Source organism: Cavia porcellus, unplaced genomic scaffold (genome assembly GCF_034190915.1).
Source record: "Cavia porcellus strain 051 isolate PalLab524CR breed Dunkin Hartley unplaced genomic scaffold, mCavPor4.1 scaffold_25, whole genome shotgun sequence".
Lineage (NCBI taxonomy): Eukaryota > Metazoa > Chordata > Mammalia > Rodentia > Caviidae > Cavia > Cavia porcellus.
The window spans coordinates 5,508,326-5,530,924 of record NW_026947508.1 but is presented as its reverse complement, the minus strand read 5'-3'; the positions used below and the strand labels follow the sequence as shown (position 1 = coordinate 5,530,924).

The 22,599-nt window shown below is 54.4% G+C and overlaps 1 long non-coding RNA gene across 1 annotated transcript; it reads left to right on the top strand.

Moving 5' to 3' along the window:
* The first annotated feature begins 8,361 nt into the window (after positions 1–8,361).
* Positions 8,362–13,519, top strand: LOC134472902 (uncharacterized). The gene is made up of 6 exons (XR_010042915.1): positions 8,362–9,147; positions 10,189–10,342; positions 10,527–10,563; positions 11,242–11,356; positions 12,420–12,559; positions 13,235–13,519. It is a non-coding gene; the product is annotated as an uncharacterized LOC134472902 (long non-coding RNA).
* Positions 13,520–22,599: the final 9,080 nt, after the last annotated feature.

Genomic DNA, 22,599 nt, shown 5'->3' with positions numbered 1-22,599 from the left:
AAGATGACTTCCGGTGGAAAGATGACTTCCGGTGGAAAGACGACTTCCGGGCACGAACTTCCGGTTGTTACCCTAGGACTTCCGGTCGATTTCTGGTGGAGGACTTCTGGTCTCTTCCAGGCTTGCTCTTCTGTCCTCCAACCTCTGGTCTGATCTGAGCAGATGCGGATTCTCTGATCGTGGCCCTGACCACCTGCTTCCTGCGTGCCCGGGGCTCAGGGGCCATGGAACGACTGGGCCAGGGTGATTTTGCAAGCTACTGTTGGGGAGTCAGCATTAGTGCACTTGGGACCGGGCTTTGGACCCAAAGGCTGAGCATTACCCCGTTTTCAGCCCCTCCAACCCCACATTGGGGGACTCTTGTGGGTCTTGAGTTCTGGCAAAGTCATAGTCATGGGGCCCAGCCTGGCTTCAAGTCCTGATCCCAGCACCAGCCAGCTGAGAGAGTCTGGAGGACCCACTTCCCTTCCCTGGGCCACGGCCCGAGACTACTCCTGCAGGCCCCTTTCCAAGCCGCGCCAGGCCCTCAGCTGTGGCCTTCTTTGGGAACAAGGCCTTTGCTGATGTGACCTCCTTGACGTAGGGTGTAGCTGGCATCCAGTAACTGTAAGAGGAAGACACAGAGAAGGGCGCTCAGAGCAGGCAGTCCATGGAAAGGCAGAGGCAGGGCAAGAGGAGCACAGCCAAAGGACAAGGAATACCCGGGGCCATTGAGGCAGGAAAGCTCCCCCACCAGCCCTCAGGGGGAGCATGGACCTACCAATATGACCCCTTGATTTGGCACCCAGTTTATGCTAATTTGTTATGACAGCCTCATTCTAGGAAAGAAAAACACCACGTCAAAGGACAGTCACCCCACAAGCATTTGACATGCAGTACATAGTGAAAGGGTTTTGGCCCAGACAGGACACTGTAGCCAGGAAAGCCTCAACCGGAAGCAGGAAGCCCCTATTTCCCCCACCCCTAGGGATTCACCTCTGACGCCATCTTCCCGCCCCTGGGCATTTACCTATGGCGCCAAACCTAGGACTAATGGGCTACCTGTGCATCCCTAGTGCCCGCCTTAGATTCCACCCCAAACCGAGGCTACTTACATACCCCCCACGCCACGTGTCCACCGGAGAGATCGCCGGATGCCAGTGGTGGGAGGGTGCCTGTCATCCCTCTCCGTGTTCTCAGAATAAAGGCCGCTTTTTGTTTTATACTTCTCATCTTTTGGAAATATTTTTGTCATCTTTTGGAAATAATCCTATCACATAGTAGGTGCTCGGTAAGTCACTTTTGCTGGGTGTAGTGGACACCTGTAATCCAAGCACTGGGGAGGCTGAGGCAGAAGGTCCAGGCCAGCCTGGGCTAGATCACAAGACCCATGTCTCAAGAAAACAAAACCAAGTCTCCACTTTTATCCCCTTGCTGCCTTCCCTAGGGACATCGAGGGAGCTCCATGACCTTTCAGGGTGCCCGGAGAGAATCCAGTTCCTTAGGGAGGAACCTCAGCCCATGGCCATGAATTATGCTATAGGCTGGTCCATCAATCACTGCCCTCTGACACACCCCCAGGTGGGGGCAGTAGTGATCTCATACTACTGGTCCAGCACTCAGCCCTGCCTTTTAGCGTCCCCTGGAGGGAGCTGTCCCCACCCAGCCTGCCCAGCCCTGAGCTCCTCCGATGCACACACAGCAGGACCAGAGCTCCTCTGAGCCAATGCTTCCGTGGGGTGTTACTACTGGGATGATGCTTTGGGGTCGAGGCGAAATTTCCACTTCTCTGCAGGCAGCTGAGTCGTAAACCCTGGAATGCTCTCTGCACATCTGCAAGGGCTGAATGGGGAGAGCGCATTCCCAGGGCTGGAGTCCTGTTCTCGACTGCCTCTCTCTATAAAAGTAATAGATTGTAGATGGGGAAACTGAGGCCCAAGGAGCTAAGGACTTGCTGCAGCCCTCAGAATCAAAGAGCATCTGGGTTGAGAGCTGGCCCGGGAGTCAGCTTCCACCTTGGGCCAAGTGTTGCTCGCCTTCCCAGGCCAGGGTCCACATCGTTTGGGCTCCGATGGGATCCCTGTGTGCTGAATCTGGGCAGCAGGGCTCTGGCTTCTGAAGGCAGCTGCATTTCCTTTTTTTTGTTTTTTTTTGCTCTCTCAGGGATGGAACCCGGGGCCTTTGCACGTGCCAGGCAAGTGCTGTACCCCTGAGCTACGCCCTCAGTTCCAGCAACTCGGTTTTCCTTGCTGTTGGCTGACAGCTGAAGTTGGTTCTTGCAGTGTCCTGTCTTCCCATCTGAAGCGCACTGTCCCCACACTGCAGATTTTGGTCTGGCAGATGACTTTGAGCTGAGACTTGAGGAGAATCCATTGGCACTGGCGCTTGGAGGTGTGGCCTCTAGTCTGACACCCTGCTGCCCTGGGTCACATCCAGCCTTCTCCTGTCCTCTGCCTCCAGGAGAAACTTCCAGAGTTCTCCATGGTGGAGCCACGGTGGGTCACCGGCAGGGAACCTGGGGTCTGGAATGCGGGCGTGGCCGGCTGGAGCGCCCCAAGCCTCCCACTTATTTATTTTACCATCATGACTTGAAGCCAATGTTTAAACATCACCAAGGCAACAGCCCAAATCTGCTGGCCCTTGGACCCCATCCAGCCCCACACGATGGGGACGAGGGCTGGGGTGGGGGAGCGAGGAGAATGAGTCACCTGCTCCCCGGCCCCCACCTGGGAAAACAGTGACCCAAACGCAAACCCAGCTTCTCTTGCAGGGCGACTGTTCATTTTTTATGGGGCCCGAATCCCAGTGCTTCAGACCCAAGCAGAACTGAGGGCCATGGGAACTTGGCTAGGGCTTGATTTTTGCTGTTTCCGTGAGAGCCATAGTGTTTTCCAGACTTTTTATTGAGGCTCAACTTATGACTCAAGAGAAGCGCACACACAAAGTGGTTGAGTGTGTGATGTATTCTGTGCGTGTGCACGGGAACACACCCCAGGTCAGCATGGGGGTGGGGGCTGCATACGGCCCCGGGAGCCCCGCACCTTCCCTCACTGTCCCTCCGACAGGGTGAGTGTTCTCCGGACCTCTCCCCACAGCGCAGCATTTAGGTGAACAGAATCGCACACGGTACTAACCAGGCTGCAGCCAGGAGAGTTCGAAGCTCAGTTCCTCTCAGTTCCCAGCTCAGGGAAGGGACCGAAGGCAGGATCAGAGGCCTGGAACCCTCAGGCATCATTTGCTGTGCACCTCAGGGCTCAGGCTCCCAACCGTTCCCTTCTCAGGTCAGCAATGGAGCCGGAGGGGAGGCAGTGGACATCAGGAGGTCTCTTGACCCCAGGCCCCCAAAGGACGCAGGGCTCCTGAGTCCCCTTTGCTGCCAGCCACTCCTGTTCCATGGTGCAGGGCAGTGGTGCCAGCTGCTGTGGTGTGTCCCTGTGCCCCATGGGGCCTGGGCTCCTGGCTAGCTGGCCGGTGTCTCTGCTGTCCATCCCCAGGGCTGTGTGCCATGTATAGCTGCCGTGCGGTCTCCCTCTTGAGGTCCCTGGCTTGGGGACCAGGCAGTGGCTCTTGCTGCCAGGGTGTCTCATTCCATCCAGGGTGAAAGGCCAGCGTTTACCTCAGGCTGCTGCTCTCAGAAAAGCAGCAATAGTGGCCTGCTTGAGAGAAGAAATCTGCACAGATATAAGCCCCAGTTTCATTAACCTTGATATTATTAGATTCAGCGGTCACATTATTTTTCAGAAACTATAAACAAGGCAAGCATAACAAGCTGGGGGTGGTATGTAGGTTTTTAAATTCACATTTTAAAATTTCTGTACCTGTTTTGAGGCTCAGTTGGATGTGGTGGCGCATGGCAGTAATCCCAGCCCTCGGGAGGCTGAGGCAGGAGGATCCCTGTGAGCCCAAGGCCAGCCTAGGTGGCAAGACTCTGTCTTGAAAAACAAAAAAACAACAACAACAAAAAAAAGCCAACAAAAACTCTCAGGGCCCAGGTGGGTGGCAGCTTCCCCGGGTCAAGGTCACTGGTGGGTTCAGAGCAGGGCCTCTGTCCCTGATGCTCCTATCCCTGTGGGACATTCTCAGGCTCAGCACCCCTCCTCCAGAGCTGCCTTGGGGTCCTCGTACACCCTCTGTTTCCTAGGCCACCTCTGGGCCACTAGCCACTCGCACAGAGGACCCCCTGTGTCTCTGCTGGCCCAGGCGCCAACAGCCTCATGCACGTGGCTATCTCATGCACAGCAGATCGAGCACAGGACAGGGATGGTGGTGAGGCTGGGGCGAGGCTTCTGCATGAGCCAGGATGAGCTCGGTGAGGCCGGAAAGGAGCCGGGATCTCCAGGCTGTGGCCCTGCTGGGTGTGACACGAGCCTGGCTTTCCCTGGCTTCTCTTCCCTTTCCTGTCCTCCTCTTCTTCTTAAGCCCCACTGCATATTTCCTCTAAAGCAAACCGTCTGTCTCCCGGTGTCTACGAGCATGACAGCAAGGGCCCAGAGCTGTGGGGGTGGGGGTGGGGGTGGGAGTGGGGTTCGTCCTGCTGTCCCCGAGGGCTGCTGCGGGGAAGGTGGGGACCTGAGTGGCCCTGTCCGTGCCTGCACTTGTCATTCAGGCCAGGCTCCCTGGGAGGCAGGGTGGGGGCTGCCTTTCCCACAGCTGTGTCTTGGCAGGGGGAGCCTCAGTCACCTGCCTGTGGCTGGCTGGCGGAGGAGCCAGGGAAGGAGGTGCCAGGAGATCGTTCCCAGGGAGTGTCCTGGCCAGCCCAGGAAAACAACCCCACAACAATACCGAGTGCCTAGGTGACGAGGGAAAAACCCGAGGAGTCGGTTTGGGAACAGATTGTGCCTCCACTTCCAAGGCCTTCGTAATCCAAGTGGCAGTGAGTGTAATGTTTTCCCGGGAGCCATGAGAGCCCGTAACAACCTCCTCCTTGAAGCTCTCATCATCGGCTGCCGAGTCCCGAGTGCTGCCTACCACCTCATCACCGCGCGTGCCCGGCCAGCTGACCGGTGTGGCTGCTGGGCTGCCTTCCCGGGCTTGGTGTCAGCGATGAGCCTGTGCTGCTGGGACCAGGAGGACGTGGGACAGGGTTTGCTGGCGAGTCCAGTGTCTGGCCCAGATCCCAGGCCGGATAGAAGATGGAAACGGTGTTCCATCAAACCTCACTTCAATTTTATATTTTATTCTGTTTTGTTTTGTTTTGTTGTAGCCCAGGTTGGCCTCAAGCTTGAAGCAGTCCTGCCTCAGCCTCTTGAGTGCTAGGATTACAGGTATGCTTTGCCATGCCTGGTGACTTTGTTCTATCAAATTTTATTTTACTTTATTATCATTTTAGTTTCTGGAGAAGAGAAGGACAGGAAATGAGAGGTCTTGTGCTCTCCTGATCAGGGTGGAGCTGAGAGGGTCCCTAGGACACGGTGCTTGTTTGTGCTAAGATTCAGGCAAACTGGAACAAGGTAACCTTTCTGTCACCAGAATGGGACATATCCCAGGACCCACGGTCAGCATTCAGCGGGTCCCTGGGAAATCAGGCAGCTCCACAGGGGTTTATTTAGTGCAGGGACAGCTCAGTGGGGTGGTGCATGGCTGTAGTCCCAGCACCCAGGAGGCTGAGGCAGGAGAGGGACGTGAGTCTGGGCTACCGAGTGAACTCAAAATCAGCCTGAGATTCATAGAACATCCCCCCCACCCCCCACCAAAAAAAGCAAAAAAAACCCCGAACTGATCCTATCTATCGCAAGGACAGGCTAGGGACAGGGCCACTGTGGGTGGCTGGGCCCAGGGGACACAGAGAGTGTGCTGTGGCCAGGTGGAAAGAAGGCAGAGCTGGCTCTTGAAGGGAATTGTGATGAAAGCTGGTGACCGCTGGGGAGCACCGCTTTGGTTACACGGCCCCACCATTGTGAAAGCCCCAGATGACCAGAAATTATCCCAAAGAGCCAGGTGTGGCAGCATGGGCCTGTAATCCTAGCACTGGAGAGGCTGAGGCAGGAGGTGGTTGTGAGTCTGAGACCAGCCTGGGCTACAAAGTGAATTCAAGGCCAGCCTGAACTGCATAGCAAGACTATGAGAGAGAGAGAGAGAGAGAGAGAGAGAGAGAGAGAGAGAGAGAGAGAGAGGCAGAGAGAGACAGAGAGAGAGAGAGAGAGAGAGAGAGAACTCCATCCTGTGCTGCCATTTGAGGTGGGATAAATAAATCTATTTGAAATGCTGATTTCAGAATTTCATTCTGAAAAGCAGTTTGTGAGGAGTCCATCGGTTCGTTCGCTCCAGGGTTGTAGACTCAATATTGCTAGCACGGCTGTCACAACCTGGACAAGCCCTGAAAACATTTTGCTCGGTGAAAAAAACCAGACACACATAAGACGGACCACGCTGGATAATTCCGTTTATGTGAAACATCCAGAGTGGGCAAATTCTAGACAGAGAGCAGACCAGGGAACCAGAGAGACAGGGAGGAGACGCAGGAGGGGCTGCAGAGGGCTCAGCTTACTTGGTGGTGTGATGAGTTATTCTGCAATCAGACAGTGGTGATGAAGCTGGGGGTGGTGGCGCATGCCTAGAACCCTACTACTCGGGAGGCTGAGGCAGGAGGGTCACCCAGAGTTTGAGGACTGCATAATGAGATCCTGGCTCAAACAAACAAACAAAAATAAAGTGACGAATTGTATGTTATATAAATTATATCTCAATTGGAAATGCTTGTGGTTGCAAACATTGGTTTGCCCACAGAAGCATTTAGCAAAATTTTGCTTTTCTTTTCGAACTCTGCACTGGGTGATGAACACAGTCGTGGCATATCTTTCCCCAAACCGTGTAATAAATTAAGTTTGTGGACTGAGGCACCATTATATTCCGTTAGGATTCTGTTCTTTCCAAATTGACCTAAGATTATGCAATCCTAATCAAATCCCAATGAGCCTATTTTGGGGTAGAAAGTGACAAATTCTAAAATTCAAATGACACTGGGAAGGACATGACATAGCCGAAGTGACTTTGGAAAAGGAGGGCAAGGTAGAGCTGCCTCACACCTCCAATATCTTTATTTTTTCTCTCTTCCTCCAGTTCTGGGACTCAAACTCCGAGCCTTCCATGTGCTCTGCCACGGGGCTGCACCTCCCAGCCCCAACTGATCATTTTGAATTAATTAATGTTTAAGACAGGGTCTCACTCTGTAGTTCAGGCTGGTCTTGAAATCACTTTGTAGCCCAGGCTGGCCTCGAACTTTTCGCAATCCTCCCGCCTCAGCCTCGAGTGTACTGGGATTACAGATGTGGCCACCACGCCTGACATACGAGTTTTGCACTTGGATCATCCCTTGGGCTGACAGCGTGCAGCACAATCCTCTGTGGAGTCGTTGGGCAGGGCTGTGAACAGCCGTGTGGCCGTGAGGAAATAACTGGCCTCCTGTGTGCTGCTGGGCAGGCTGGCCATGCCGATGCCTTCTGGACCTGTGAGGTTTTCCTTGAGGAGGGGCTTGCTGGGACGGAACCTAACCCCGTTGTCAGCCGAGGAACGTCTGTGTCCATATGTAAACTATGAGCCTTGATCCACAACTTTTACTGTAAAAGTACCAACCCCCAATGGGTCTGCATGTAGACAACGTCTAGAAGAAAACTTAGGAGAAGCCCACGTGAATTCCAGTTAGGCAAAGACTTTCTCAGCCACGCCAGCGAAAGCCCGGCAAGCAGTCTGCTGCTGAGCTGTGCTTCTGGTCCAGCTTTGGATCTTTCGTTTGAAAGACGCTGTTAAGAGACGGAGAAGAGAAGCTACAGATTGGTGAAAACTACTTTTAGGTCATATATTTAACAAAAGGTTTGTATTCAAAACGTATAAGGAACACTCGAAAGTTAATAAAAGCCAGGAGTGTCTGTGCACGCCTGCAATCCCAGCACTCCAGAGGCTGAGGCAGAAGGACTGCTTTGAGTTTAAGGCCATCCTGGGCTTCATAGTGAGTTCGAGGCCAACTTGAAATACACAGTAAGATTCTGTCAAAACAGCCAATCAATTCAAAAGTTAATAAAGAAACATGTAACTCATTTAAAAATGGGCAAAATTTTTGTTTGGTTTGGTTTTTGAGACAGGATCTCACTATGCATTTCAGGCTGGTCTTGATCTCACCCTGTAGCCCAGGCTGGCCTGTAACTCACAACAATCCTCCTGCCTCAGCCTCCCGAGTGCTGGGATAACAAGCGCGTTTCATGTCATCTGCCGAGAAAAGCATCTGAACAAGCAAATGCTCGTATTCTGTAAGAAGCTTCTGTTTTGCTTACTGAATGCCTAATAAGTATATTAAAACTGCTGAAATCAGTAGCCTTAGTGAAATGCAAATTAAAACCGCAGCTTTTCCTGCTCCGCAGCTGGGGGATGGCTGCACTAGAAGAGGAACCACTTTGGAGAACTGTTGGAGTTTCGTTTTCTTTGAGGTTGAACATGCACCTGCGGTACGATCCAGGTGTTCCACTCCTACACGGACAGGCACAAGGAAAGCCCTGCCTCCCAGAAGGCCGTGTGCTGCGGGCCGTGTTCTCCCCGCCGTCTCCTGGCTGGAAGTCCCAGATCAAGGCTGCTGTGCCTCTGTTTTCCACTGAGGCCTCCGGCTAGAGCTGGCATGCGTCTTCTGGTCCTTCTGTGTGCGCCTGTGTCCCACCCCATCCGATCACGAGGGCATCATCATCGGGCGAGGCCCTGCCCATCATAGCCCCATCTTAACTTAGTTACCTTCCGGCCTCCGAATGCAGCCAGGTTCCAGGGTGCTGGGTTAGGGCTTGGAGGGAAATGTTCTAAACTCTGGCAGTTCAAGGCCAGAGCATAAATGCAGGCATAGACTCTGGTAGGATTGAGATGTCATGAGAGGATCCTGCGCATTTCTTTCTTCGGGTCCCCATGGGGCTTTGAGAGCTTGCTTGGGGACCTGCACACCCTCCGCAGGGCGGACGTCAGCTTCCTCCTCCTCCTCCTCCTCCTCCCCCTCCTCCTTCTCCCTCTCATCCTCTCCAGGGTGATCAAGGGCTTTGAGCCTCAGTCCCGCAGGAGCCATACTGATCCCGCCTCGGGATTTCCGGATGCCTGGAAGGTGGCAGCATTGCGTGTGGCAGAGGGAGGATTCCTTCTGGGCTCCCAGTGGCTTCTGAGGGAGCCCTAGTGTCACTCATCAACCGTCTGCAGTGACAGGTATCACCCATGGGAATCAAATCACCCAGTGCTGGATGGGATCTCGGTCGGCACCTGGACACATGGGGGCACAGGTGCAGGCTGGGTCAGTGGCTGTGAGAGCGTAGCAGGGGACACGGTGCAGGACAGTGCACATGCGTGTTTAAATCACGGGCATGCAAATGTTGGGGGCCCCAACCTGCAGCCACCTGCGCTCAAACCCCAGAGCTGTGCCCTGGACCAGTCAGATCTTTGGCCCTGGCCCTCACCCCAGTCCCAGCTGTCTGTCTATATTGACCCCAAGGCTGTTGCAGGGGACCAGTGTTGCAGTTCCCACACCTCTGTGCTCCTACAGGCAGGTGCCTGCCCACAGCGAGCTCCCCAACAGGTGCCAGCAGGGTGTGGGAAAAGGCCACGCCCTCGGTTCACAGCAGCCTGGCCACCTGTGGACCTCCAGCACTCTTGAGGGTCTGCGGCAGATCTCTGGGGCTCAGCGGGCACCTTTGTCCTCTGGCCACCACCAGCCCGATGGCTCTTCCTCTCTGCACACACCATGCCCTTTGGCCTGGCGTAAGCAAGCTTCACCCCTGGATATGGTTTCACAGTGGAGATGTCATGTGGCTGGGGGTGGGGCAGGCAGAGCTGGGGTTACAGACAGCATGAGTGACGCTGACATGTGTGCTCGGGAAGAGGACAGGTGCTCCTGCCCTGCTGGCCTCCATGCGAGTCCTCGTGCTCAGTGGGTACAGCTGCTAGGTTGTGGGGCAGAGAGGGTCAGGCCCCAACTAGGCGCCCTCCTCAAAGTCAGGGCTCTTCAATGCCACTCGTCCCCTGGAGGCACCTCCTGGGCGTTCCCAACCTCTCATTTTGCCAAGTAAGAATATATAATTTTTATATGTAATTTTTTTGAGATCAGGTCTTGCTATAGAGTCCCGGCTGGCCTTGAACTCACAGTGATCCTTTTGCCTCAGCCTCCTAGAGCAGGTCCTACAGCTGTGCGTCACTATGCCCAGCATTCGCCAAGTAAAGTTTGCCAAGAACTTTATTTTATTTTTTTGATAGCAGCGGCCAAATTCGGGACCAGTGCTTGCCAGGCAGGCGCTGTGCAGCTGAGCTCATCTCCAGCCCCAGCTCTATCTCCAGCCTCCCGGGGAAGCACTTTAAAGGCGGCAGCACCACATTTTCCCAGAAGCTTATTTGGATCTCAGTTTTGGAGGTTTGGTTCATGGTCTGCTGGATCCAGGGCAGGAACAGCAGGGTGAATGGGCCTGGTGGAGGACAGCTGCCCACCCATACATAGCACAGGGAGAAGGGAGGAGAAGGGAGGGATGTGGACCCCTCAGAGACCGCCCACCAGGTCAGGCCCTGACCTCTTCCACCCCGGCCCTGCCTTCAAACAGGACAGTCAGCGTGGACGGTCCATGGACGAATCCACTGGTGAGCTCAGCACCCCTGATCCAATCCGCATCTTAAAGCCTCACCTTTGAATGCAGGACTTTTGAGGGTCATTTTGGTGAGCCAAGGAACACCCAGCTGTCTGTCCCCGACATCCCTGGCTACCCCCAATCACAAAGAGACTGGAGAGTAGAAAAAATGGGTGCCATGGACAGCCCTGCAGTGGGCCAAAGAGAAATAAAGAATTTTAACCAAACTACCAAGGGATGGAAACAAATTCCCAGTCCTTATAGAAAGACAGGGCCATGGAGAGTCTGACACGAAGCCTGGCTGGGGACGCATGAGTCTGCTGGAGGCACCGTGTACCCCGGTCACCCCATTTTCTCCTTTCCCAGATTCCTCACCCACGGCTGCAGCTCAGCCACAGATCCCCCTTTCCCTGCAAACCCCTGGGGTACAGTCTGTGTCTCCCTGCGAGGCCTCCACAACTGCCTCTCCCATCCTTAGGTGCCAGCTGGCATGGACAGGTCCTTTCTGAGTCCGTGTCCACCCAGCTCGGCCAGTGACAGATTCTACACTGCTCCTGGGCCAGATATTTTCTCGAGGACACTGGCGCTGAGGACAGTACTTCCCGTTCTTGTCCTCTGCGGAGCTGGGGACTGTCCCAGTGCTGTGTAAGGGAAAGGAGGTCTTCTCAGGGAATGAAATGTCTTTGTTCAGGAAAATGTTCGGCAAAAGGTGATGAAGAGACTCTTGGGGGCAGGCAAAGAAAGTCAGACTCAACCCAAAACAAAACTCGAGAACCCCTGGCGTTGTCCTGCATGTGGAAGGACAGGTGATTGGAGGAGAGCGGGAAGGAAGCCGGGGACGGGGGGCAGAGGCAACAGGACAGGAGGTGTCGGCAGAAGTGGATGGAGAAGGGCTGATGCCCACCAGAGCTTCTGCTGCACTCTGTGTGGATCCTGCAGGACACTGAGTCAGAACTGGGGATGTGGCAGGGCCAGACGCAGGGACGTTAGTGGTCTGGGGAGAAGTCACGAAAGGGCTTGGGCCTGCCAGAGGCCCAGGGAGGGACTCTACCTGGGCTGGTTCGGGGCCAGGCTCAAGGCAGGCTGGCCACACTTAGTGACCATGTCACCCCTGGGGTTGGCCTGCATGTGTCTTGTGGCAGACGGGTCACCCAGAAGCCCCCTCCTGCAGCAAGCATTCCCGTCATAGCGAGTGTGAGTCTGTGCTTTAGTGACAACCAGAATTCAGCTAAAGCCGCAGCAGGAATTCACAAGCAGCGGCTTTCACCGGATGGGAAGTCTGGCCTGTTATTATCTTAGCCCTGGCTTATCTTTTTTCACTGATTGATTTTGGAGACAAAGTTTCACAGTTAACCCAGGGTGACCTCGAACTAGTGGTGATCCTTCTGCCTCAGCCTCCTGAGTGCTGGGATTACAGACGTGTAGCCCCCTGCCTGGCTGAGTGTCACCACCCAAGACTGTGGTATTCTTTTTTTTTTTTTATTTATTTTTTTTTTTTATTTTTATTTTTTTTTTTAATTTTTATTTAAGGAGAAAAGAAAAGAAAAAAAAAACAGTGAAGGGTACAAGTTATACAGATTTACAGAAGAAAAAAAATGCGCAGTAGGAAATCAGACTGTGGTATTCTTTTCCTGAGGTCCCCAGTGTCAGCCAGACCAGAATACCAAGCGTGACCGGGGCCTCCTCGGCTGCTTTCATCCGGCTCCCCTGCCCGGATCCGAGGCAGCTGCTTCTGTGCGGGCTCCTCCAGGGTTGTACACCAGCACTATTAATATCCTGGCGGGGCCCCTCCTTGGCACCGGGGCCGAGAGTTTGGAAGAGTGAGCCCCAAGCCACGCTGTTGCCCAATCTCCCCCTCTGCGCCTCCAGGCACCACCTGGCTCTGCTTCCCACGGCTCGGAAAGCCCCGTTGGAGACAGATTGCCGACCGACTGTCCGCTGCTCGGCTCTGCTGCTTCTCAACACGTTGTCTGCTGGGGAGACAGAGTCTGTCCAAGCCAACCCTCCAGGTTCCAGCCTGTGGGGCGGGGGCGGAGGGGGAGGGAACCGCTTTTCCTGTGGATTTAAAAGGCATCGGTCGTTCTGTGCTCCTCCGAGTCTTGCTTTGTGTGTTTGCTTTCTGGAAATCGAACCCAGAGCTTTTGCACTGAGCTCGAGCAGCCCTTTAATTTTTTATTCTGAGACAATGCCCCACTAAATCGCTTAGGGTGGGCTCAAACTTGCGCTCCTCCTGCCTCGGCCTCCTAGAGTGCAGGGAGGAAGGTGATGTGAGCAGCACAGAAGCTTCTGTCTGGTTCTAAACATACTCTCTGGGTCTAAAGTCACTTGTGAGAGCCATACAACCTGAGTATGCCTAAGTGATAACTTGTGTGGGGACCATACAGTGTGATAACCACACGGCCTGCGTGCCGAAATGTTTATCTTGTTAATCCTTTCAAGACACTTCTAAAAATATGTTTTCCAACTGGGCATGTGGTACACGCCTGTAATATCAGCACTTGGGAGGCTGAGGCAGGAGGATCGCTGCAAGTTCAAGACCAGCCTGGGCTACAAAGTGAGCTCAAGGCCAGCCTGAGCTGACAGTGAGACCCTGTCTCAGACAGACAACAACAGCCGAGGTTTTTACCACCACAGGGTTAGCACGTGTCACCCATGCACTGCTGTTTGTATCACACTCCCCACAGCCTAGAGGTGAAGCTCAGGCAGCTCTTTGGCTTGGTCTTTGGGCTACACGCTGCGGACCCTGCCCTGTGCTCTGCTCCAGCTCTGCCACTGCCTGCGACTGTCCCTCTGCCCATCTGGAAGGCCGTGACTTCCGGAGCTGCCCGCTGAACTCTGGGTTCTCCCAGCAAGTCTGGGGGAGGAAAGATCCTGGCTATGGCACCGCTCCCGTCTCCCCACTGTGCCATGGTGAGCGCCCTCTGTCTTCAGGGCATGTGATAAAAGCTCAATAAATCATTGCATTTGGATTGCCTGACTCTTGGTGCACATGCACGGACTCCCTTTGGCTCCTCCGAGCCCCGAGGCGGCCTGACTCTGAGGGCCCTTTAGCCTCGAGAGTGCCTGGCTTCCCACTCTCAACGCCAGGCAGACACCACCACACTGCAGGGCCTGTCTGAACTCCCTGGAGGGTGGGCTTACCTCAGCCCCAGGGACCTCTCTGGCAGCTCCTTAGATGCCCCAAGTCACTTTGGGTCTACGGTACGGGGCACAGGGGCTCGTTGATGGGCTGCCCAGCTTGGGGGGAAGTCGAGGTGGGGCCTTCCCTGGAGCAGGCTTTGCTCCCTCCCAGTTCTAGGGCTGTCTTGGCTCTGAGGGGGAATCGGGAGATGGGGCAGCACCTTGTCCCCTGCTGCTGCCCCTCAAAACCTTCATGTGGTTGGTGTTGGGGCTTACTGTGGCCACCCATCCTTTTCTGTCTAGAAGATTCTAGAATATGACTGACACTCGTTCTTTGGTGCCCAAGCTCCTGGGTTGCCTGACACCTCTCAAGAGGCAGCCTTTTCCTGTCCTCGGTGGGGTTCAGGTAGGCAGGGGCGGTGTCATATCCCCTAGAACTCTCTCTAGACAAGTTAGCTCTTAAGTGTCCAACCTCCATTGGGGAGGCTGAGGCAGGAGGATCACTGTGCATTTGAGGCCAGCCTGGGCAACAGAGTGAGTTCAAGCCAGCTGGAACTACATAATGAGACCCTGTCTCAAAAATAAAAACAAAAATTTCCAACTCGGCCCTTCTGGCCTGGCCGCATGGCATCACGGGCAGTCTCCAGCTCTCAATCACCTCTCCGCTGGCCTTGCTGAGCTGGGCCAGCACCTCACAGTGGGACACAGGAGCCGCTGGCACCTACCGCTTTGTTCTGTGCCTCGGGACCTTGGCCAGCTTGAAACAGAGCTGGATTTTAACATCTTGTTTCGTTTATATTCGCTGAGGGTAGTAGGCCAGCAGTTAGATTTAATAGCACAGCAAGTCCTCTTTGGCTTACTGATGTTCCAGGCATTTTCCGAGTCCTACAATTACTGTATTTACACCCAGGGAGAGAGACTGGCAGGTGGCGCAGTCTTTGTGCATTGGGAGTGGCTATAGAGTTGTTGGTCACCTCATGCTTGTAAATGGCTGCTGTTGCTCCAGAAATCTCACTCACAGTCAAAGCAGACAGAAAGGGAAAGGTGTAGTGTCTGTACTACCTTGGAAGAAAGGTAGAGGGCCCCTAAAAACATCTCAGGCTCTTCCTGATTCGCCTATGCCTGAGGTGCAGATGGAAACATGGCACAGCGTTTCCCACTGCAGGACTGGGTGCTGCTGCGGTGGAATTTCAACCTGGACTCAAGAACATCAGGTATTACAAAGTCGCCTGGAAGCACTGGTTTCCCGGGGGAGATGTTTCCAGGTTTTCAGGGCTGTGAAAGCCCTGAGCAAGGATGCTCGGAGAAAGTAAGGAGAGTGAACTTTAGTAGGAGCTAAAGTACACTGGCCACGGTGGGAGCGGCCACGGAGAGAAAGTCACCACATGGCTAGGGACGGCGCTGGGTCTCTTAAAGGCCAGAGGTTGTGGGCGGGTCTACATGGGGATGGACAGGCATTTTGGGCCAATGGCATGCTGACCCCGCCCATACATCAAGAAGGGGCGGGTTTTTAAAGGAAGTGTCATGCCCATTGGTGAAGGTGGCAAGGCCTTGATGGGTCATGTGCTCTTGGTTTCCTCCGTACCTGGGGGTCCGGGCGGCCTGCTAATTGGCTCGCTGACGTGTTTACTCAGTCATCTGTGCTCTCTGGGATTTTTCCACTTTTCCCCTCCTCATCTTTCTGTTGTTCATCATCCTTGGTTTTACTCCTGCGTCCGGGAGGGACAGGAAGACAAGCTAATGTGTCCCCACGCTTCAGGGCAGCTGGGGGAAGGCCTGTGCAGAAAGGAGAGGGCCTGGGTGCCACCCGTGTTCCCAGTGCTCGGGAGGCCGAGGTAGCAGGATTATGGCCTGGGCCTCACAACGGAGGCAGCCTTGAAACTCATATTTTTGTTTTGTGCAAGTGCTTCTCACTTTGCGACTGGTTCTATGTAGACTCTTTTGGACAGGATTGGTGAATAGTAGGGGTGGGGTGCATGCTATAACCCCGAGCTCAAGAGGCTGAGGCAGGAGGATCCCAGGTGTGAGGCCAGCCTGGGAAGCTTAGGGAGAGTCTGTCTCACAATAAAAAAAAGGAAAGGAAAGGATTGGGGATATAACTCAGCCTGCCCTGGGTTGTAGCCCGAATTACTTGCACGCGCTTGTACACACACACACACACACACACACACACACACACACACACGCTGCATTGTTATATGCACATAGGTTCAATTTCTGGTCTCAAATCAGCTCTTGTGTCTGAGTCTTTCCCTAGGGGCCACGCGGCCCTGAAGGTTTCCGGCTGACTTTCTGGCTGGGTCTGTGCTGTTCCTGTGACTACAGTTCCCTGCCTCCTGTTCTTCCATCTAAGCAGCTCTAGACTCAGCAGGCTCGGGGACATTTTCTGTCTGTCACCCTTGTTATCCAGCAGCATCCGGCGAGGGCTGTGCTCTCGGAAGATGGTCCTGAGTCCGGGGAGGAAGTCTGTCTGAAAGCCGGCGTGGTCAGCCCTGAAATCCCCGCCACACTCATCGGCTGCCATCCCGAGCTTGAAATGTCAGGTTTGCAGCCCCGCCCGCTCTCAGATTTGACAGCATCCTGTCCCAGAGCCCCTGGCGTGGGGCCTAGATGTCTCCGATCAGTGCCCTAAATCCAAAGTCACCTCCATTTCAGGGTAGCAGGTGTGTTCTGGATTACCTCATGACCAGGCCACCCTGACACGTAGGCACAAGCATCTCGTGGGGACCAAATTGTCTCCTCGAGTCTTAGGGACTTCTCCAGAGCCACCTCACAGACCCAGGCCTGAGAAAAGACCAAGCATCCCGAGGCGAGACCAGGCTTCCCCACCGCGCCAGCAGGGCACCACCAACGTCCCCTTTGTCCCTTTCCATAAAACCCAAAGCTCCTGCCAGCCCATGACAGACAGGTCTGTCCTGTGTCCGTACCAGTTGGCCTTCTTGGCTGGGTCCCTGACTGGCATCTTGGGACAGGGGGCTGAGTGAGACCTGTTGGGGCCACAGAGCTGGGGCTTTCACCCTAAAAACTCCAGTAACAGCATGATAAATGCTTTATTTAAACCGAATATTACTTTTATGTTATTGTAGGCTTTTTTTTTTTTTTTTGTCTTTTTGAGATGGGATCTCGCTGTGCGGTTCAGGCTGGTCTTGAGTTCACTTTGTAGCCTAGGCTGGTCTTGAATTCGCAACGATCCTCCTGCCTCAGCTCCCCGAGTGCTGGGATTATAGCACTCACCCACTGTGAGCCACCATGCTTGGCTTACTGTAGGTTTTCTTACAATACTAATATCACTATATGATACACTTCATTTAAAAATTTGGCTTCTTGCTGGGCATGGTGGCTCATACCTGTAATCTCACTACTCAGGAGGCTGAGGCAGGATAGCTGCCAGTTTGGGACCAGCCTGATTCACAGGGTGAGTTCAAGGACACCCTGCATTACACAGTAAGACACTGTCTCAAAAAAAAAAAAAGTAGAAAATGTGGCTTCTTAAAAGTGTAAGAGCTTGCTGTGGTGGTGCACACCTGTAATCACAGCACTCAGGAGGCTGAGGCAGGAGGGTTGCGGTGAGTTCGAGGCCAGCCTGTACTATATAGTGAGTTCAAGGCTGGTGTGCTACATAGCAGGACTGTGTCTCCAATATAAATAAACAAATGCATACATCGGGCTCTCAAAAGTGGGATCTATTTAAGTTCACATGGACATATGTGAAGGAGAGTGGGTTAACAGGCCTTTGTGTGTTTATTCCTAGAAGTTCAGCCACTTTGTGCCCATTCTGCCATAGAATCCTTCCTCCGTCTTGGAGGGTGCTGGGGCACGGCGGAGGGTGGCACACATGTTTCCGGTGGGGATGCTCACGCTCAGCACCTGAGAGCTCGGTGCACCTCCAGCCTGGAGAACTCGGCCAGGTCAGCGGTGCACGCCGAGCCCTCAGACACATGAGTGTTATTTAGTCTAGCAACCCTCTAAGGAAGTATCTGCTTGCAGGGAAAAATCTCTGGAATTTCCCTGCTCCTCTCTGTCCAAAGCCCCTGTATCTTCAAGACTGCCTTGAGAAGGTCCATGCACACCTGTACCCTTATCCTGGGCCAGTCCCCTGGCAGGCTCCAGGGGCTTCTGTCCCCACTCCTACGAGACCAGCTGTGCCCAGGGTGGGGAGGAAAGAGTTCAGAGTGAAGACGCTCTTTCTTTCTTTCCTTTTCATTTCTGGAGTTTTAGATGGGGGCCTCACGTGCGGCCCAGGCTGGCTTTAAACTCACAGGATCCTCCTGCCTCAGTCTGTTGGGATTGTACATTTTATATTCCTGGGGAAGTTGAGGAAGAAAATCCCATGTTAGCCACCATTTCTCTTCAGAATCAGGCGACAAGGACAGTTTTACACTCTGGGTTCAGAAGAGTGTACGCGCTTGTTTCCTGACACCAAATCTTATTTTCGACCCCTACCATGTCCTTTCACTGCCGTATCCCCTGCCTCTATCTCTGAAATTTTCCTTCCCCGCTCCCCAGATGCCATAGAGGATGGCAGATCTGAGTGTATTTGTGTGTGTGTGTGTGTGTGTGTGTGTGTGTGTGTGTGTGTCTAGAGGTTGAACCCAGGCCCTTCCCACTGGGCTAGATCTCTTTTTTCCACTAATATTTTATTTTGAGTCCGGGTCTTGCTCAGTCTCTGAGTTGCCTGGGCTAGACTCAGACTTGAGATCCTCCTGCCTCAGTCTCTTGAGTGTTGGGATTACCGGTGTGTGCCACCTCTGGAGTGAGTTTGTTTAGATCAGGCCTGCCAGGCATCCGGGGCCTCCCTGGAGCCCTCAGCGAAGGCCCTTGGCCTGAGCGTCTGCTTTGCCCCCTCACATGAGGACGGAAGCCTGTGCCCTCGCCGCCCCTCGCCGCCCCTCACCCCAGCCCGGTTTCCACCTGAGTGGGATCTCGGGGATGAGGCAAAAAACGGGAGCGGGTTGGAGGGGAGAGGTGGAAGCCAATCTCAGGGAAAGAGGGCAGTTTTCGGAAAACAAGGACCACTGGGCACCAGGCACGAGGGTGTTAAAGAAAACCTGCTTACGTTGCACTAAGAGCAGCAGCACGGGAGTGGCTCGGGAGGCCAGGTTCTCAGTGCCCGCACCGTGCCCAGCGCGTTTGGCATCATGTGGATTTGTCACAGCAAATGCACTGCAGCCCAGGTTGCCTGTGTGGCTCGGATTTCCAGTCTAGGAGTTTGTTTTTGAAGTTATACACTAAAGCTCTCCCCTTCCAAACACACACACACACACACACACACACACACACACACACACACACACGGGCTGTTTTTCAAAACGCAGTCATACATGGGAATTTTATGACATCGGGCCTTTAAAAATGTGGAAAGTTTGGTTTCAAAATACTTGACGGGGCAAATAATCAACCTCTTGGTTTGTAAGCCCGCTGCCTGCAGCTCGCTTCTGCACCAGGCTGGGGATAAGTGGGCATTCATGTGTGCCAGGCCGGGCACCGCCGCCTCTGGTCTGGAAATATTTTCTCTTCCAGCAGGAATACAGAGGTTACTTTGGGGTCACCCACAAGCTCACAAAAGGCTATTTCAGACCAAAGGGAAGAAGTCGGGATTTGCAGGGTGAAGCCCAGGAGCTTTGAGATGGTGGAGCGTGTCCCCGCTGTCTCTGGCTGAGGAGGCCAGTGAGAGGCCACTGTGGGGACTCTGGGGTCTGGGGGTGGGGTGGGGGTGGCCCCTGCTTGCTTGGCTATCCCTCTCACGGGTTTCGGTCAGGCTGCTGGCTGTGGGCAGCTGTCCCGTTTCCTGGCTTGGTGTCACCTGCCTGCGTGTGCTGGCCTTGTGGAAGGCTGCTCCAGCCCAGCTGCCCGCCAACACTGGGGAGGGTGACAGTGTCGCCCACACTTCCTGCTGAGGACTTAAAGGAGAAGCCTGACCGAGTCCCAGGAGATGCAGTGTCATGCTGTCACCAGGTCCAGAAAGCATCTCTGGGGAACCAGAGGGGCAGCAGGAGGGAGGGCGAGCATGATGGTCCTTGCCCAGCTCCCCCAGGGGCCTGCACGGGATCAGAGACACATGGTTGCTCTGGGTTTGCAAAAGTGCCTCTCACCTGGGCCTGTGTGCCGTGGATGCTAGGAAGCACTGGTGTGTGTGTGGCCACGCTGGGCACCGCTGGGCACCAAGCTGTGCATGGGAGTTGAAGCTACCTGCCCCTGAGAAGCTGCATTCAATGGGAGAGGCTGAGAAGGAAATCAGTGGATATGGACCAAAGCTAGAAGGAAATTGTGTGCAGAAGTGGCAGGACCTGGGGGAAGAGGGTGGCTGGGAAGGCCTCAGTGGGAGGGGTGCTTGAGGACAATGGGAAGGCAGGACCCTGGAAGTGTTCCAGGTGGACAGACTGGCATGTGTCAAGGGCCTGGGGTCAGTGGTATCTGGTGTATATAAGGTTCTGCAGCACAATCACTGTGGCTGTGGCCAGGTGGGCAGACAGCAAGGACAGGAGGCCAAAGAGGGACAGGGATTAGTGTCACTGAGGGCTTGCTGGAGTTGGATGTGTCCCCTGGCTTCCAGTGTTGGCAACTGCATCCCCAGTGTGGGAGTGTGGGAAGGGGGTCCTTCTGGAGGTGTTAGGTGTGGAGAGTTTTACTTTCTGAATGCTTCATGCTCTGATTGGGAGTGACTTCCTTCCAAAGACTAGTCTGTCTAAATGTCTCTGCTTTCTGTCACACTCTTATCAAAGGACCTGGTGACACATACCTGCAATCCCAGCACTCGAGAGGCTGAGGCAGGAGGATTGCTGTGAGTTCCAGGCCACATAGTGAATTCAAGGTCAGCCTGGACCACATGGTGAGCCCTTGTCTCAAAAGACCAAAATAAAAAATAAATAAATATAAGAGTAAAGGGTGGGCTCAGCTGCCGCAGGAGATTTCAGAAACTGCCCCCCACTGAAGCACCGGCATCCCCGAAGGGTCCCTGTAACCTGGTCAAACCGCCCCGCGTCAGGTGACCTAAACTCTTCCTGCTGCGTGCTCGGCAGCCTGAGGCCCGGGGCCTCCTGTTAGGGGACCAGACGTGGGCTCAGGCCCACGGGAGGAAGAGGAGGCTCTGAGTGTGTCCTCCGGGAGCCAGTGATTGGTCCCCTGCTTGAATCCGATTCCTAAACCATCTCCTCCTTCTGGTCCCCACGCCCACCCGCTGGCACCTTAGGGACCATCTTACAGGAAAGCGCAGTGCTTGGGATGCAGACCGGGCCATCTCTTGGCTTCCTCCTGCCTCTTCTGCCAAGACGAAGGGACGTGGCCCTTCTGGCCCCCGCGTCCCCTCGAGCCATCAGCCTGCGCTTCTGCTCAGGCCTCTGCGGAACAGGCCAGGGACGCTCCAGCCCTTTGCTGTGACTAGTGCCCTCTGCCACTGCTGTGGAGGGACACCCGCCCTCCGCCCTCAAGTTTCCCCAGAGACCTCCTCGGGCTCCAGCGTCGCCCACCCTCGAACGTGTGTTCTTGGGATGAGCATTTCAAACTCCTTCTGTTGGTTTTGCTAGTGGGGTCGGGTGGGGGCTCTCAGGGAGGCGCTGTGGCCTCCTGGGACCGCTTTGCCCCACCCTGAGGAGCCATCCTGGAATTATTTATTTATTTATTTATTTTTGGAATAAAAATTTTTTTTTTTGTCTTTTTCATTTTTATCGGTACCGGGGATCGAACTCACGACCGCCTGCTTGCAAGGCAGGTGCTTATGCCGCTGACCTAAACCTCCAGCCCCTGGAATAAATTATTTTAAAAATAAAAAAATTTTTGGAGGTCCTGGGGATTGAACTCGGGGCCTTGTGCACGGTAGACAAGCTCTTTACCACAGAGCTACAACCTTAGCCCCAACAAATTATTCTTTTGGAAAAGCTCCTTTTCTGTTTCCTCCAGTCAGGTGCTCCGGAAGGGGGTGGCCCGAGAGTGAGATGGGGTGACATAGAGCACAGGCTGGAGGGAGCCGCAGTGTGGGGTGAGCCTGGGATGGCACCTCAGCACACTGAGGCTGCGGTCAGCCCAGATTGGCTTCTCCGGGGAGCCAGAGCCAAGGACAGTGGCCCGGCTGGCCAGCTTGAGCAGGTGGCCCCAGAGCCCGGCTGCGGTGGGAAGCTTGGAGCCGCCGCTGCGCTGGGAACTGAGCTCATGGGTGAAGTCAGCGCTGAACCAGATACCAGCAGGCCTGACCCTGGAGCTGTGGAAACGGCAGGGTCTTTTCCACCGCGCGGAGCGGCCAACTGGACTTGGCAGGAGGATTTCAAAATGCGTCCATTGGCCTGCGTTCAGGAGCGCTGCTCTCCAACTGCGTCAGAAGCCAACTGCCTGGTTGTGGTTGAAAGGATTTGTATTAAAACACTTTACTTACATTTTCGTCGGTAGACTCCAAATAATGTACTGGAAAGCAGTGTAGTCTAGCAACTGGAAGACAATACTGGGAACTGGGCAGTTGGCGCCCTGTCCTGGCTGCATCTGTAGCTGGGCGCTGGTCCCATGAGCCAGCGGCTCCCGGAGGCGGGAATGGGCCTCAGGTCCTGCGTCCCACTGTAGCTGAGGTTCACGTGCTCCAGACATGCACCGCAGGGGTGCACTGCTCCCCTGTCCCCCCAGGGACTGGGAATTGCTTAGAGTCTGGACATCCTGCACAGGTTCTGTAAGCTCTGGCCATGTGGTTCACGCAGGATTTCAAAGAGTCAATGTGTGTCAGGTGTGGTGACGCAAGCCTGTAATATCAGCACTTGGGAGGCTGAGGCAGGAGGATCATTGGGAATTCAAAGCCAGCCTGAACTCTACGAGACCCTGTCCCAAACACACACACACAAAAGAGTCAGTCTGTACTATATCGTCACTGAGGCCACTGTTCACGGTCAAGTTCCACAATTTAGGGGGGAAATCATTTCCCTGCGTTCCCTTCTTATTCTCATGTCCATTG